The following is an 18826-nucleotide window of genomic DNA, read 5'->3' on the forward strand; positions in this document are numbered from 1 at the left end:
TGAATATTGCATAAGACCAATAAAAAAAAGGTTTTTAATACACAAATGTTGGCTCACTGAAAAGTATGTCTATGTACAGTATAGTATGCACTATACCAATACTTGGTCGGGGCTCCTTTTACATGAATTACTGCATCAATGTGGCTTGGCATGGAGGCAATCAGCCTGTGGCACTGCTGAGGTGTTATGGAAGCCCAGGTTGCTTTGATAGTAGCCTTTAGCTCGTCTGCATTGTTGGGTCTGGTGTCTCTCATCTTCCCCTTGACAATACAATTGAGTTTGCTGGCTAATCAAGTACAGTGATACCATGATCATTAAACCACGTATTGGTACTTTTAGCAGTGTGGGCAGGTGCCAAGTCCTGCTGGAAAATAAAATCAGCATCTCCATAAAGCTGGTCAGCAGAGGGAAGCATGAAGTGCTCTATAATTTCCTGGTAGAGGGCTGAGCTGACTTTGGACTTGATGAAACACAGGGGACCAGCACCAGCAGATGACATGACTCCCCAAATCATCACGAACTGTGGAAAATTTTGCATTTCATTTAGAAATCAAGGTCCCAGAGTCTGGAGGAAGAGTGAAGAGGCACATAATCCAAATTGCATGAGGTCCAGTGTGACGTTTCCACAGTCAGTGATGATTTGGGGAGACGTGTCAATATATACTTTGTGTTGTATTTCAGTGCTCAGCGGGACGAGACCCCAGACTTCCTATGCACATAACAATACAAATAAATGGCCACTGCTCCCGCCTATAACTGGCCTTCGCAGCAAGGACCACATGGAAGGGCAACGCATGCCAAACAAAACCAAAGAAAATTCTCAGCTCAACTTACTAGCTTTCTGAAAGTTATAGCATCAACATGCAATACCTGGAAATCTCAATGGGTTGCTCATTGTTTTGTAGTGTTTTATGAAACAAGAGGAAAAGGTGTATGCTGATAGTGATTTAAAGTGCTTTCTTATGCTAAGTTTGCTCAAAGTGATTGTAAAGGCTAGTTTTTTATTTTTTTAAAATAACAAACATATCATACTTACCTCCACTGTGCAGCTCGTTTTGCACAGAGTGGCCCCAATCATTCATTTCTGGGGTCCCCCGGCGGCTCTCGCGGCTCCTCCCCGAATCAGATAACCTCCTAGGAGAAGCAACCTCCCGGGGAGTTACCTTGTGGGCGCGATATACACGAATGCCGGACTTGGCCCAACCCCCCCCGATGCCAACGTCATTGGATTTGATTGACAGCAGCGGGAGCCAATGGCTGCGCTGCTATCAATCTGTCCAATCAAGAGCTGGGACCCCGTGGAGAGAGGGACAGCGCGTCCTCGCCGAGGGAAATATGGGGCTCAGGTAAGTAAAACGGGGGGGGGGGGGGCTAGGGGGCCGGTCACTGCCAGGTGTTTTTTCACCTTAGTGCAATTTACAACCCCTTTAAAGGAGAAGCTCGTTTGGCTGTACTTCTCCTGTGGATCATAGGAGTGCAGTTCATCCTGCACTCCTGTGACCTGTTTTTATCAGACAGCTGGCCGAAGCCTGCTGTTGGCTGACGTCACAGAGCCAGTCCAGGTTTAGGAAAGATCGTGACCATACGGTAGGGATCCGCCCATGTGCCTGGACCGGCACCCGGCTCAGGCTGTCAGCGAGCCGCTGAGCGCCTGAGCCGGCCGCTCCCGCTCCCTCCACACCCTAGTGCAGGGGGGCAGAGCAGAGAGCTGGTGACTGATGCCGCGTACACACGACCGGACTTTACTTGGTTCGGCGGACCGGAGTCCGTCGGACAATGTGATCGTGTGTGGGCTCCAGCGCACTTTTTTTCCCCAAAAGTTCGACGGACCTAGAAATGAAACATGTTTCAAATCTTTTCGACGGACTTAAGTCCAGTCGAAAAGTCCGCTCGTCTGTATGCTAGTCCGACGGAAAAAAAAACTACGCTAGGGCAGCTATTGGCTACTGGCTATGAACTTCCTTGTTTTAGTCCGGTCGTACGTGATGACGTACGAATCCGTCGGACTTTGGTTGATCGTGTGTAGGCAAGTCCGTTCATTCGGAAAGTCCGCAGGAGAAAGTCTACCGTAAAGTCTGCTTGTGTGTACGCGGCATGACAGTCACCAGCTCTCTGCTCAGGGAGCTCTGAGAACTGAGCGATCGGCAGTGTTTGATCGCTCGGTTCTCAGTGTTAGTGTCGGCGAGGGGACAGATGCAAAATTACAAATTTATGTAGACTTATATTTGTATAATGAAAAGTGGATGCTTACATGAGTTCAAAGTTAGAAAGAGCCCCTGATGATCATTTTGTCTCAGCATGTAAAGTTGTTTCAGCATGGTAATATTTTCACAGCTACTCATGTAGAGAAGACAGAAAGTGCCTCCCAAATCCTTGTATTGTACCTGGAGACACTGCTCGTGGCTCTTTTTGTAAAATTCAGAATTCATTTAATTGATGGTCAAGTTGATGTTTTCTCAAAAGCACCTTCGATTTCATGAGACGCATTTGTGGTTATAATTTACAGTTTTGTGAATATAGCATATTATTAGCATTTATCATGGTTTGAGTTAAAATTAATGAAATAACAGCCAGCCATAAAATTTTGTACTTCTTAAACATAACCTCTACTTTCACTTAAAACAATGATATAATATACAGTATATAATTGATACAAAACAATGTTATAAGAATACCCTTTTAATTTCCATCAGCAACCACTTGTATTTTTTTCAAGCTTCCAAGTTCAGTTGTCACTTCCTTGTAACTATTTAAGCCTGAATGCTTTTTTTTCTTAGAAAGCCTGAGAAATTTCATATGTGAGACTGGATAACTGCTTTATCCAGTTTGACTTGGTATCAGACCCTTGCAATTGTCCTTTGACTTGATGAGGGAGGGGCAGGACCGGGAGCCAGTCAGGTGTACATGTGCTGACCAGGAACATGCTGATAGGAAGAGTGGGCAGAGTGAGCAGAGAGATGAGCTCAACAGTTATCTAATGATCCTCCCCTATCCGTTACAGGCTGGGGGCAGGGTGGTGTGTAAATCTAAGAACTGGTCAGTCAGAAATACAAGTCCTTTGGAAGGTAAAACAGCTCCCCTATATGCATTGTATCTGGGTATTGAGTTGTGTGTATGTTCAGCTTTAAAGTGGTTCTAAAGTCTAAATGTTTTTTTTTTTACCATAATGCATTCCCCACATTAGGGTAAAAAACATTTAGCTACTTTTTTAACCCCCCTCACTTCTTTGCCCCTAAGTCCTTACCTGTCTCATAGTTACATAGTTACATAGTAGGTGAGGTTGAAAAAAGACACAAGTCCATCAAGTCCAACCTATGTGTGTGATTATGTGTCAGTATTACATTACATATCCCTGTATATTGCGGTCATTCAGGTGATTATCTAATAGTTTCTTGAAGCTATCAATGCTCCCCGCTGAGACCACCGCCTGTGGAAGGGAATTCCACATCCTTGCCGCTCTTACAGTAAAGAACCCTCTACGTAGTTTAAGGTTAAACCTCTTTTCTTCTAATTGTAATGAGTGGCCACGAGTCTTATTAAACTCTCTTCTGCGAAAAAGTTTTATCCCTATTGTGGGGTCACCAGTACAGTATTTGTAAATTGAAATCATATCCCCTCTCAAGCGTCTCTTCTCCAGAGAGAATAAGTTCAGTGCTCGCAACCTTTCCTCATAACTAAGATCCTCCAGACCCTTTATTAGCTTTGTTGCCCTTCTTTGTACTCGCTCCATTTCCAGTACGTCCCTCCTGAGGACTGGTGCCCAGAACTGGACAGCATACTCCAGGTGCGGGCGGACCAGAGTCTTGTAGAGCGGGAGAATTATCGTTTTATCTCTGCAGTTGATCCCCCTTTTAATGCATGCCAATATTCTGTTTGCTTTATTAGCAGCAGCTTGGCATTGCATGCCATTGCTGAGCCTATCATCCACTAGGACCCCCAGGTCCTTTTCCATCCTAGATTCCCCCAGAGGTTCTCCCCCCAGTGTATAGATTGCATTCATATTTTTGCCACCCAAATGCATTATTTTACATTTTTCTACATTGAACCTCATTTGCCATGTAGTCGCCCACCCCATTAATTTGTTCAGGTCTTTTTGCAAGATTTCCACATCCTGCGGAGAAGTTATTGCCCTGCTTAGCTTAGTATCGTCTGCAAATACAGAGATTGAACTGTTTATCCCATCCTCCAGGTCGTTTATGAACAAATTAAATAGGATTGGTCCCAGCACAGAACCCTGGGGAACCCCACTACCCACCCCTAACCATTCTGAGTACTCCCCATTTATCACCACCCTCTGAACACGCCCTTGTAGCCAGTTTTCAATCCATGTACTCACCCTATGGTCCATGCCAACGCACCTTATTTTGTACAGTAAACGTTTATGGGGAACTGTGTCAAATGCTTTTGCAAAATCCAGATACACCACGTCTACGGGCCTTCCTTTATCTAGATGGCAACTCACCTCCTCATAGAAGGTTAATAGATTGGTTTGGCAAGAACGATTCTTCATGAATCCATGCTGATTACTGCTAATGATATCATTCTTATTACTAAAATCTTGTATATGGTCCCTTATCATCCCCTCCAAGAGTTTACATACTATTGATGTTAGGCTAACTGGTCTGTAATTCCCAGGGATGTTTTTTGGGCCCTTTTTAAATATTGGTGCTACATTGGCTTTTCTCCAATCAGCTGGTACCATTCCAGTCAATAGACTGTCTGTAAAAATTAGGAACAACGGTCTGGCAATCACCTGACTGAGTTCCCTAAGTACCCTCGGATGCAAGCCATCTGGTCCCGGTGATTTATTAATGTTAAGTTTCTCAAGTCTAATTTTAATTCCGTCCTCTGTTAACCATGTAGGTGCTTCCTGTGTTGTGTCATGAGGATAAACACTGCAGTTTTGGTTACTGAAGCCCCCCGATTCACTCGTGAAGACTGAGGAGAAGAATAAATTCAATACCTTTGCCATCTCCCCATCCTTTGTAACCAGATGTCCTTCCTCATTCTTTATGGGGCCAATATGGTCTGTCCTCCCTTTTTTACTGTTTACATACTTAAAGAATTTCTTGGGATTTTTTTTGCTCTCCTCCGCTATGTGTCTTTCATGTTCTATCTTAGCCAACCTAATTGCACCCTTACATTTCTTATTGCATTCTTTATAAATTCTGAATGCTGTGGATGATCCCTCAACCTTGTATTTTTTGAAGGCCTTCTCCTTTGCTTTTATATGCATTTTTACATTGGAGTTAAGCCATCCAGGATGTTTGTTCGTTCTTTAAAATTTATTACCCAATGGGATACATTGGCTAATGCCCTTATTTAATATGCTCTTAAAGCAAACCCATCTCTCCTCCGTATTCTTTGTTCCTAATATTTTATCCCAATTTATGCCTTTTAGCAAGGTTTGTAGTTTAGGGAAGTTGGCTCTTTTGAAATTCAGTGTCTTTGTGTTCCCTTCATGTCTCCTATTTGTGTGATTTATACTGAAACTAATTGACCTGTGATCGCTGTTACCTAAATTGCCCCGTATTTCCACATCTGTTATCAGGTCTGTATTGTTGGTAATCAGTAGATCTAGTAATGTTTTATTTCTAGTTGGTGCGTCTACCATCTGACCCATAAAATTGTCCTGCAAGACACTAAGGAACTGGCGAGCCTTAAATGAATGCGCGGTTCCCTCCGCCCAGTCTATGTCTGGATAATTAAAATCCCCCATTATGATAACACTTCCCATCCTTGCTGCTAATCCAATTTGTGATAGGAGATCCGTCTCCACTTCCTCCCTCAGGTTAGGGGGCCTATAGCATACTCCCAGTATTATTTTCCCCTTAGCTTCATCCCTTTGGAGCTCTACCCATAAAGATTCCACCTCCTCCCTAGCCCCCTCAGTGATGTCATCTCTCACATTCACTTGTACATTATTCTTGATATATAGGCATACCCCTCCCCCTTTTTTACCCTCTCTGTCCTTGCGGTATAGGGTATACCCTTGAATGTTTGCCAGCCAATCATGAGAGCTGTTGAACCAGGTCTCTGAAATTCCCACAAAATCCAAATCCTCCTTGTACAACAGTATCTCTAGTTCACCCATCTTGTCCGCCAGGCTCCTGGCATTGGTGAACATGCCACATAGTTTAGACCGGTCGCATATTGTCCTCGTATTGGGTGTTTCAAGATTGCAACTTGGACTTGCTACTATACTCACCTTGTGTTTTTGTGCTTTGGTTAACCTACCACTAATGCCCCCAATACTACCCTCTGGAATATCTTCCGCGCTGGATATCACTGTCTCTGGACCCTCCCCCCCATCGCCTAGTTTAAAAACCCCTCTAACTTTTTGGCCATCTTCATTCCCAGCAGATCTGCACCCTCCTCATTTAGGTGCAGTCCGTCCCTTCTATAGTACCGGTTACCGACTGAGAAGTCGGCCCAGTCCTCCAGGAACCCAAACCCCTCCTTACTACACCAGCTCTTCAGCCACTTGTTTACTTCCCTAATCTCCCTCTGCCTCTCTGGTGTGGCTCGATGTACCGGTAGTATTCCTGAGAACACTACCTTGGAGGTCCTTTTCCTCAATTTAGCTCTTAAGTCCCTAAAATCGTTCTTTAGGACACTCCATCTGCCTCTGACTTTGTCATTGGTGCCAACGTGCACCATGACAGCCGGGTCTTCCCCAGCCCCTCCCAGTAATCTGTCCACAAGATCCGTGATGTGCCGAACCCGAGCGCCCGGTAGACAACATACTGTTCGGCGCTTCAGGTCTTGGTTACAGATTGCCCTCTCTGTCCTTCTAAGAATTGAGTCCCCTACCACCAGAATCTGTCTTTCCTTTCCCTTTGCTGCCCCCCCACTCTCACTGGAGGAGTTCTTCCCCTGGCAGCTAGGAGAGTCCCTCATCTCCAGCAGTGCTGGTCCCTGACTGGTTACACCAATGTCACTCAATGGAGCGTACTTATTGGGATGCTCCAGTCCTGGATCGGCCTCCCTGGCACTTCCCCCTCTACCCCTCCTGACTGTCTCCTCTCACAATTTAGCACTGTCCAGGCTGCAGCAGTTCTCTGTTCACTTTGTGGTCACAGGAGACTCATACTTGTGAGTAGGAAACGGGGGTGTGGCTTAGTCGCACTATGTGTGTCTATGAACACACAGAGCACGGTTTAGGGGTGCGCCTGCAGCTTGCTATGGGGATATCTGTTGAAAAAAGATGCGTACAGCACCAGCTCTAACCACTTAAAGTGTTACTAAACCCACAACAGTAAAATCAGTCTGTATATGCAGAATAGCATGCTTATTATACTCATTTTCAAACTTTAGGGGTTAATCCTCTGCATTATGTAAAAAGGCTGTTTTATCCTGTATGCATAGATCCTTCCCCTCTTGAAATGTCTCCATTGGAAAGAACAGGCAAGGTAGCCATCCTCAACCTGCACATGCTCAGTTGTGTCTTTTATGCTGGAGAGAACAGTTTCTTGTTCTCAGAGATAGCCAGGTCACATGATATTGACATCACACATGTGGGCGTGTATACAGGCTGAAAATTTCCACCTTCCTGAACTCTCAGCACTGAAGAAACTGTGCAATTTATGATGTAACCATGGTATACAGATCATTCAAAAAGGTATATAGTGGCAATATTTTAATGTAAAAAGAAGATTTATAAGCTGTGGGCACTGTGGGGGTGCGGATGAACTATTTTCACATTACTGGGTTCAGTAACACTTTAAGTACCAAGCCTATTTCTGACATTTGTTGTTTACAAGTTAAAAATCAGTATTTTTTGCTATAAAATTACTTAGAACCCCCAAACATTATATATTTTTTTTAGCAGAGACCATAGAAAATACAATAGAGATCATTGCAATACTTTAGGTCACATCGTAAGTGTGCAGCAGTCTTACAAATGCAATTTTTGTTGGGGAAAAAATACACTTTTTTGAATAAAAAAATAAGAAAACAGTAGAGTTAGCCCAATTTTTTAGTATAATGTGAAAGATGGTGTTACGCTAAGTAAATTGCTACCTAACATGTCATGCTTTAAAACTCATGGAATGGTGACAAACTATGGTACTTAAAAATCTCCATAGGCGATGCTTTAAAATCTCTTACAGGTTACCTTTTTAGAGGTACTAGATCTAGTGCTAGAATTATTGCTCTCGCTCTAACGATTGCGGTGATACCTCACATGTGTGGTTTGAACACCGTTTACATATGTTGGCTTTGCATCTGCACACCAGCTCGGAGGGACGGGGCGCTTTAAATTATTATTTTTTTTTCTTGTTTATTTTACTTTTTATTTTTTATTTTTACACTGTCTCTTTAAAAAAAAGATTTTGATCACTTTATTTCTATTATAGGAAATGTAAACATTCCTCGTAATAGAAATAAGCAGGTCAGGGCCTCTTTAATGTGAGGTCTGGGATAAAAAAAAACTCAGATCTCACATTTACACTTAAAAGCAATAAAAAAAAATGCAATTTACCCTTTACACATAAACAAAAAGAAAATGGGCCGATCAGGATTTGCCGACTTCAAAAATGGCCCCCTTGCCCGACATTGCTTAGCTGCGCAGTGCATGCTGGTCCAGGAGAGTGACCCTGAGCTGAAGGTGGACTGTTGTTGTACAGAAAGGATCTTTGAGGCTCCTGTGAAGTGTGCCATCATGTGGTATGAGATCCTGCCGGACTATGCCATCATGACTGCCTGCTTGATGCTCCCTGGACTCTCGAACATATTTATTCATTGATATGCATTCGGGGGCAAGGACAGGAGAGTTGCTCGGTATCCATACCAATGGTACCTTATGGAGAGGGACAGGTGAGTTTCTGGGGAACAACCCTGGTTCAAATCAAAGCGTTTGGAAAATATTGACTAGATGTCAACCACTGACAGATCTTCTATCTCACTGGTAACTGTTAAATATAAATGTTATTGACCAACATTAAACTGATGTAAAGGGATGAAAAAAAAAAGGGCCCTTTAAGGCCGGAGGGCGGAAGCGGAAGTGACGTTTGACGTCGCTCCGGTCCTCCAAGGGCATAGAGTCCAGTGGGGCTATTTTGCCCTCACTCGACTTCCTGCCCATCACTCCCATGGATCTGATAGTTTCCGCTGCTGCTGATCTCTCTGGTAAGCAGCGGAAAATGATCGGGAAGTGGCAGGAGAGAGGGGGCACCTCTCCTGCCTCCCATAAAAGTGATCTTGTGGCAAATACACTGCTGGGACCACTTTTATGTGAAAGAGGATCTCCCACTGTGCAAAAATATACCAGGGTTATGTCACCTAGCTGCTGTCATAACCCCAATGTATAACCTCTTATTAGCAACGTATATCCATGGTGAGCGGTCCGTAAGTGGCTAAGAAAGAGGAAAGGGAACACTCTGTGCATTATTGTATAGCTGTGCACAGAAAAGGTCACTCAAAGTCAGGAGGTAAAATTTTGCATTTACATTTTGTTTGGCGACACAGTCTGTCTCATCCTGGCACCTATCGCATTTAGCAAGCAGCTTGCCTGTGTGTTTATTTTCTGAATTGTTCTAAAAGAAAAATTCAGGTCAAGTGTTTCCATGTTCCAGTCACTGCTCTTTGTATTCTTCAGATGTTGCGCATTATGAAATTATGACAAGAGGTTATATCCCACCCGGAAACACTTTGTAAAACGTTCTGGTTTTGATGCTTTGTCTTATATAATGAAGATAAAATAAACCTTAGCTAAATATGTGTGGCCTTTCTGATTCTGTTAGATACAGAGTTTCCTAAATACATTTAGCAGTGATTAATTTTAAAGTGCATTCTATGCATGAAGTTAAAAAACCTTCAGTGTGCAGCTCCCGCCTCACCCCCCCTAATACTTACCTAAGCCCGATCTCAATCCAGCAATTTGCACGAAACCCGAGGATCTCTCTCCTGATTGGCTGAGATGCCGTTGTCTCCTGCTGCTGTCAATCACAGCCAGCGCGGCAGGAGTGGGGGGCGGGGCTTGAACACAACTCTCTGTGTCCTATAGACACAGAGAGCCAACATTGGATCGAGCATGCACGAGTGCCCCCATAGCAAGACCGCCGGCGGGGGACCCAAGAAGAGGAGGATGGCAGCTGCTCTTTGCAAAAACACTTCAAAGAGTAGGTAGTTACATGTTTGGTTTTTTTTGTTTTTATATTTATTTCCTTTACAATCACTTTAAGCAGCAGCGTACTTAGGGACCACACCGTGTATCGGCACTCTGGGGATTCCGGATTGCCAAAATGTTTTTTTTTCTGTGTTGCACCATGCAACTGTTGCTTTCAAAAATGGCACTTTAGTGCTAGTGTCAGCGCCATTTCTGCCAGTCTGACAGCAAGAATGCCAAGGGAAATCACAAGACACAGCTGAGGGGAGGTCTTTCCTCACTTTGAAATGCAACTGCATCTGGTAGTAGAGAGAGGTGATAATAATAATAATAATCATAATAAACTTTTATTTTATATAGTGCCTTTAAAGGTAGCTTCTCAAAGTGCTTTACAAGGAGAGCACAGGAAAAAACAAAGGGAAAAAGGGACAATTATGTGAAAGCGGGCATAATGAAAAAAGTTTTTAGATTAGAATTGAATGAGTTTACAGAAGATGACTCTCTGATGCTCTTTGGAAGTGAATTCCAGAGTTTTGTAGAAAAGCGGGAGATGGCTCTGTCTCCCATCGAGTGTAGGTAAGTGGGGGAGGGCACACAGAAGACCGCAATTTAAATTTTAAGAGCGGAGGTTATGAGGACGGGACAACATTGATAAAAGCTCAGACAGATAATGGGGTGCCAAGCCATGAAGAGCCTTATAGGTGAGCAAGAGGATCTTAAAATCTATGCGAAACCTGACAGGTAGCCAGTGCAAAGACTCCAGGATGGGGTGTAGCGCCACCCCCGAAGGAGCCGCTTGGTGAATGTGGATTCTGTGATCTACGCCTCAACTCCATGAATGACCTCAGCCCCTCTGACACACCTGGTTAATTAAAATTACTGCAAACACATTTAAGGACACATGCGGTAAATACCATTATCCTGGCTGTGGATTATCATCAAAAATAGACACACACCTGGTAGTAATAAACAAGTTAAATATATTAGCACGGTTTAAAGTATATGCAAACTTACAACACTGTTAAACCTTGCTACAAATAACTAATACATTAGAAAAGACAACCTTCAATATTTAGCAACTGCAGGTATAGAAAGGGCAGTAATCTATATCCCCTTAACACAGGTGCTGAGAGGGAGGAGAAAAGACTTCTCAACTTCTCAGCTCCTTCTGGGCCGCAAACACCTTTGAGAGGCAAATACACATTGAAAATAAAAGGGTTACACAAGTACAGTAAGCACAGTTCTGTAATGTTGCAGGTCCTAAGGTGAAGAATACTAGTGTCTTCTGCTAGCAAATGGTGGGGCCCTTGTTTTAAAAGAGTATGTTTAAACAAGCTTGCATGGAGCAGTAATCCTCTAGAGAGCTCTGTTAGGTAGAGATTTAAAAAGGGAAAACTACTAGAGATGGCAGCTCCAAACAAGCATCCCGTGACACTTAAAAGGGAAATTGGTATCTGCATGCAGTGTCAGTATGGTGTCAAGAAGGATGTTGGGTTTGCACCCTCTCACAAATCCTCTGTGCGATGACACAACGGTAATCCAAGGTGCTGGTTCAGGCTCCTGATGCTCCTAGCAATGTTGTAATGCACTGGATCCCCTTTTGAGGGCCGATCGAGATGACTGGTAGCAAATATTGCAAGATGAAGAGGCAGCGGCCCACCTGATACCTGGATGGATATCGCTATCCATGAAACAGCATGGGTCGTCTCTGTTGAGCCGGGTGCTGCTTGGGTCACCGATCAGGGTTCCTGAGATTAACGGTGGCGAAACGTGTGGGTAACACTGAACCTGGCTTCCCTCTATCTTCTTGCAGCTCTCTCCCGGTCATCTCATGAAAAACATGTCTCTCTCTCTATGGTGGAGTTCCACCACACAGTCTGGTCACCTCATCACATTCTCTCTCTCTCTTTGCAGTCTCTGGAAATAGGTCACACACTCTCTGGTGTCAGTGTGTGTCTCTCTCTCCTTTAGCCTGATGCTGGTACCTCAGCCTGCTCTCCTCAGACAGCTCTCCCTCCTTTAATAATAGGTCACACACTCTCTGGTGTCAGTGTGTGTCTCTCTCCCCTCAGCTCCAAAAATCCCTCTCACAGTGTTTTTCTTTCACTCTCCTCACATCTCTCCTTTTCCCGGGCTTCAGGATATCCCTCCTCCTGTGTTGGGGCACACAGTCCCTGGTGTCAGCGTGTGTCTCTCTCCTCACTCTGACACCTCAGTTCCTTTGCCTCACACACTTCTCCTCACTGTTAAGTGTCACTGTGTCCCAGCAAAGGACTTTTTGAGCCTTGGTATCTCCCTCTCTTTTAAGCAATCTCCTCTCCTCTGTCTCCTGTCAGCACTCTCTCTTTCTTTTACTTTAGTACTTCCCTCTCTTCCATCCCCTTAGCACTTCCTGAAACTCCCCTTTTTCCCAGTATGCTCTGTGTCTCTGAGTTTTTCTGGAAGGACCAGTCAGCATCTCTATGTCTCCATCTTGTGGCCAAAAGGAGAAATTGCATTACAACATGCCTGCTACAGGGGTAATATGGTCCCTTGTACCAGACCTAGTGAGGATTCTCGCTGCAGAATTTTATACATATTGTAGTTGATTAATAGTGGATTGATCTGCAAGAGGAGTCTGTACTGAGGGTTTAGGCTGGGAGGAGGGTCTATACTTGGGTTGTTTGTGCTGAGGGGATCTATACTAGGGGTGACTGTACTGGTGGGTGTATATGCTGAACGGGTCTGTACTGAGGGGTTAGGCTGGAAGGGGGACATTACTGGGATGGCGGTCTGTATTGAGGATCTGTACTGAGGGGGTTAGGAAAAGAGGGGAGTACTGACATAAGACCAGTCACTTGCTGATTGACAGATTGCAATACCTTTAGTTACTTGGGGGACCAGGTATAGATCTGTTTAAGTCTGTGAGCAACAGTTGGAGGAGAGGGCAACTTCCATATTATACAGTGCCTTGCAAAAGTATTCACCCCTTGGCTTTTTGCCTATTTTGTTACATTACAGCCTTTAGTTCAATTTTTTTTAATCTGAATTATATGTGATGAATCAGAACACAATAGTCTAAGTTGGTGTTAGTAAAGTTAGTATTAGAAAAATATATACCTAAAACTATTTTTCAGAAATAAAAAACTGATAATTGGCATGTGCGTATGTATTCACCCCCTTTGTTATGAAGCCCATAAAAAGCTCTGGTGCAACCAATTACCTTCAGAAGTCACATAATTAGTGAAATGATATCCACACATGTACAATCTAAGTGTCACATGATCTGTTATTATATATACACACCTTTTTGAAAGGCCCCAGAGGCTGCAACACCTAAGCGAGGCGCCACTAACCAAACACTGCCATGAAGACCAAGGAACTCTAAAAACAAGTAAGGGACAATGTTGTTGAGAAGTACAAGTCAGGGTTAGGTTATAAAAAAATATCCAAATCTTTGATGATCCCTAGGAGCACCATCAAATCTATCATAACCAAATGGAAAGAACATGGCACAACAGCAAACCTACCAAGAGTCGGCCACACACCAAAACTCACGGACCGGGCAAGGAGGGCATTAATCAGAGAGTTTCAATAGAGATATGTGGCGCTACTCCATCAATCAGTACAAAATATCAATAATCCAAAATCGCAATTAGAATGAACTAAACTGTAAGGATAAAATAAGCAAAAGTGGGACTCCACCCAATACAATACCAGAAACAATATTTAAAGCCTCAAAATATCACCATGCATGAATATGACAAAGAAAAAATTCCTGCAATGCAAATAAGCAGCAATCGAATGCTCAAAATAATAAATAATCTCAGTGCTCAATAAATAAATGTCAACTACCCATCTTCAAGTGGTAAAAAATATGTGAATATAAAACGCTGACTTCCCAGACTGAAAAGCTCCAAAGACCAACACACATATGGCGTCCAATGTCTCACAGAAAATGGCTGAAGATCAAATCATTTCTAGTGCTCTAGTGCTCTAGTGCTCATTAATCAGAGAGGCAGCACAGAGACCTATGGTGATCTTTTTGCCCATCAAAGAAAACGCTATGTCTGGTGCAAACTGGTCTTATCACCCAAAGAACACCATCCCCACAGTGAAATGTGGTGGTGGCAGCATCATGTTGTGGGGATGTTTTTCAGCAGTCGGGACTGGGAAACTGGTCAGAGTTGAGGGAAAGATGGATGGTGCTAAATACAGAGATATTCATGAGCAAAACCTGTACCACTTTGTGTGTGATTTGAGGCTGGAACGGAGGTTCACCTTCCAGCAGGTCAATGACCCCAAACACACTACTAAAGCAACACTTGAGTGGTTTAAGGGGAAACATGTAAATGTGTTGGAATGGCCTATTTAAAGCCCAGGCCTCAATCCAAAAGAAAATCTGTGGTCAGACTTAAAGATTGCTATTCACAAGCGCAAACCATCCAACTTGAAGGTGCTGGAGCAATGGGCAAAAATCCCAGTGGTAAGATGTGGCAAACTCATAGAGACTTATCCAAAGCAACTTGGAGGTGTGATAGCCACAAACGGTGGCTCTACAAAGTATTGACTTTGGGGGGGTGAATAGTTATGCACATTGACTTTTTCTGTTATTTTGTCCTATTTGTTGTTTGCTTCACAATAAAAAAACAACATCTTCAAAGTTGTGGGTATGTTCTGTAAATTAAATGATGCAAATCCTCAAACAATCCATGTTAATTAAAGGGGGGTGAATACTTTTGCAAGGCACTGTAGGTACTTAGGCTTTTGCAACATTTATCAAATGTATGAAAAGGGAGCATTTCTCATTATTCGACTCAAGGTCAAATAGAGGAGAAGGGCGTCTGGGCTGTTTGAAGGTCAATTTCAATTAGCATAATTATAATAGAGATTACTTCATCCTCAAATAGCTTAAAGATGGGGCAATCCCAAAAGATGTGCAGAAGTGTGTTAGTGACTTGGTGGCAATGGCAGTATTAGGCAGGATATACATTGTGAAGGAGAGCTGGTGCTCTGGACAATTGAGAGAGTAGTTTAAAACTGATTTCTTATATACTACTCAGCACTGAAGCCTTATATACATAGAGCAAAATTTAAAAAAATGTCTCCCTTTTTTTTCCCCAGGGAGGTCTCTTTTTTGTGATTTCCCTTGGAATCAATTTTCATGTATGCTGTTTTTTGGCTACGGATATAGCCTCTTAATTTGAGGAGTGGCACTGGGTGAGAAATTACCAATACATAGGTGGCACGAGGCGTAAGGGTGGCCGTCTTTTTGTTTTTTTGCAGCATAGAGCAAAATATAGCAATGAGAGAGTAATATAAAACTGGTTTCTTTTATCCTACTCACTACCAATGCCCTATGTACATAGATCAAAATATACCATCGACAGAGTGTTTTAAAACCGGCTTCTTCTATCCTACTCACAACTGAAGCTTTATGAACATAGAGCAAAATATTGTCTCTTTGCTCAGGACACTCTGGTCTTTATTCCCACACCAACAGCTTGGCGGTAGTGTTACTAGGAGGGCAAAAGAGGTTGATAGCCTGTGTTGCTTGAGTGCTTGTAGTTGATAGTTTTATGACTAGTTAAAAAAAATAATTTGGTGACAGCTCTATGGAGGTAAGGAGGAGCTATGAGTCATTGAATATCTCAATCTTATGCAGTCTATAATATTTCAAAAGTGAGATTGGTTGGTCAGTAAGATTTGGTGGAATGTTCCATCTGTTACTCCCGGTAAAATTCCAGAGTGTTCTATGACTGGGGTAGAGGGTAGGGTAGACTGGTATGAAGTGTTCACGAAGGGCTGTCCTAGTTTCCATTTTAAGGGTTGCACCATAGTGGGTGTGATTTAAGTTTGCTCGGGATCTCATCTCCCATATAGGGGAGGATGCGAAAAGGTATTGTAGAGCAGTTCTATTCTAAATAGATACATCGTTCAGTTTCATAATTTCTGCATCAATCACTCTGGACATATAAATCAATTTGCGGTGTGGATATGGGGGTTTGGAAACCCTATACCTCCTGCAACTATAGATTTTGTGTAACCTATGGGTTTTATTGGCCCAGAGAAAATTTGTAAAGTCAGCGTAGACTGACTGGAGGAACAGTGGTGTGGTGGCAGGGAGGATATTCTTTTTTAGTTCCTAACCATCCAAAACACAACAGAAACACAAAACCCGACATTGTAGGGCTTGTCTAATGTTAACAAAGAAGAGCAGAAAGTTAGCCACAAAAATAGAATCTACCCTGCAGTACACTTCCTGCATGTCAGGTCAAGACTGTGTTGCAGGAATGTAGAATTAAAGACTTTGGAGCTCTCATCAAGATTTTCTAAGTGAGAGTCACTAGTTGTACAGTTCATGAACTTTTAACATCAGCATTGTTGTGGAGGATTTTAGTATTAGAAGATTTCTGGTCACCTGTTGATTGTTTAGTCTTGCTGATGTCAGTAGTAGTTTAAGATGTAATTTCTCTGATGCTGTAACATGATTCTCTCATGTAAACTTGATAACTTACAAGAAATCTTTTTATTAGAGTTGGGATCTCTTTTGAGTTCCTATAGCATAAATTATGAGTCATATGGGCATCTTGAATTCTTTAACAAATGTTTTCCAAATGTGCACATTGTTAAAACTCTGCTTCTCATTAAAACAAGAAATAGTGACTCGACCTAAGTTGGTCCTTTGGGCACTGTTGTTAAAAACCATTGAGCTGTTCATGTATTTTGTGTGCTCTTTGGATGTCTCTTCCCAGGAGAAGATTGGCATCATTGTCCAGCAGACAAATCAAAAGAAGTATAGATGATGTTCATCTTCTGGTGTAGGGGCAGTAGTGTATTTTGGCTTTGTGCTGCCCTAGGCAAGACTAAAATCAGGCACCCCCATCTGAATTTGCCACACCCCTTCCTGTTTAAGACCCACCCCTTCATCTGTAAACTCCACCCCTTCCTATTTAGGCCCCACCTCATCCTATTAGAGCTCCACCTCAGGAGTTGGTCAGAGACTGCAGACATACTATAGGAGCTGGTCAGAGACTGTGGACATGATACAAGAGATGGTCAGAGACTGCGGACATGATACAAGAGACGGTCAGAGACTGAGGACATAATACAGGAGACAGTCAGAGACTGCGGACATGATACAGGAGATGGTCAGAGACTGCGGACATGATACAGGAGATGGTCAGAGACTGCGGACATGATACAGGAGATGGTTAGAGGCTGGGGACATGATCAGAGACTGTGGATAAGATCAGAGGCTGGGGACATCATCAGAGGCTGCGGACATGATCAGGGGCTGCGGACATGGTCAGGGACTGGGGAGATGGTCAGGGGCTGGGGACATGGTCAGGGGCTGGGGACATGGTCAGAGGCTGGAGACATGATCAGAGGCTGCAGACATGGTCAGGGGCTGGGGACATGGTCAGGGGCTGGGGACATAGTCAGGGGCTGGGGACATGGTCAGGGGCTGGGGACATGGTTAGGGGCTGGGGACATGGTCAGAGGCTGTGGGCATGGTCAGGGGCTGCGGACATGGTCAGGGGCTGGGGACATGGTCATGGGCTGAAGACATGGTCAGGGGCTGCGGGGCTGTGGACATGGTCAGGGGCTGCGGACATGGTCAGGGGCTGGGGACATGGTCAGACGCTGGGGACATGATCAGGGTCTGGGTACATGGCCAGATGCTGGGGACATGATCAGAGGCTGCAGATATGGTCAAGAGCTGCGGACATGGTCAGGGGCTGTGGACATGGTCAGAGGCTGCGGACATGGTCAGGGCCTGGGGACATGGTCAGGGGCTGCGGACATGGTCAGGGGCTGCCGACATGGCCAAGGGCTGGGGACATGGTCAGGGGCTGTAGACATGGTCAGGGGCTGCAGACATGGTCAGGGGTTGGGGACATGGTCAGGGGCTGCGGACATGGTCAGCATCCTTCTCCTAATACATTTGCCGGTTATCATTACTTATATGATACATCAATGTGACCGTCCCCTCCGCCGAGCCCAGCCAAGCATAGCCGAGTCAAGACCGCCCACCTGAGCATAGCCAAGCACAGCCAAGGTGAGTTGAACGGGGACCTTTTTTTGTGCAAGGGGCAGCTTTCTTGCCGCCCTCCCCCCACAAAGTGCCACCCTAGGCCTGGGCCTTGTCCGCCTAGGCCAAGACACAGCACTGTGTAGGGGTATTTGATTGCACTCATTGAGTATAGAAAGGTCTATTTTTTCAGTTTCTTCTATGTCTGAAATTATGAATTCTTCAGCAAGAGCAATTTTTCCTGTGCTTTCCACTGTGCCAGCACCTGTTCAGAGTGTAGGACACTACTTCACCCTTTACATTAAATGTATGTAAAAAACTGTGACATTGCAGATGATTTACTGATTTGGTCATCTAAAACAGCATATATCTTTACAGATTTATATTTTTGACCTTGAGAAAACACCTTGCGTAAACATATTTTGGTTTCCTCTAAATGTCCTTTGTGACATAACTCACTTCATTTTGATGTGATTGGTGTAGATTACTGTTTCAACATTGGTATACGATTTTCAGTGTCTGTAGAGTTCTGTTTAAAGAGGTCTCAGTGTAAGGTTATGTATTATGCCTATTACTTTCACATTCTGAGCATCTAACAGTAGCCTTGCAGTATCTGGCAAAGTAATCTGTAGATGCGCAACGTCTGAAGCAAATGTCATGTTTCCTTGGATTTAGCTGTGTGCTGGTGCCAGGATTCGACCCCC

The 18826-nt window shown here is 43.8% G+C and overlaps 1 protein-coding gene and 1 pseudogene across 2 annotated transcripts in view; both read left to right on the forward strand.

The window, feature by feature from the left end:
• The window catches only part of KCNN2 (potassium calcium-activated channel subfamily N member 2), a 295300-nt gene that overhangs the window by 129748 nt on the left and 146726 nt on the right, over window positions 1-18826 (forward strand). The gene's annotated exons all lie outside the window — the stretch shown is intronic.
• On the forward strand, window positions 8330-8935 carry LOC141126028 (NADH dehydrogenase [ubiquinone] 1 alpha subcomplex subunit 1 pseudogene; annotated as a pseudogene).

Source organism: Aquarana catesbeiana, linkage group LG01 (assembly GCF_042186555.1).
Source record: "Aquarana catesbeiana isolate 2022-GZ linkage group LG01, ASM4218655v1, whole genome shotgun sequence".
NCBI lineage: Eukaryota > Metazoa > Chordata > Amphibia > Anura > Ranidae > Aquarana > Aquarana catesbeiana.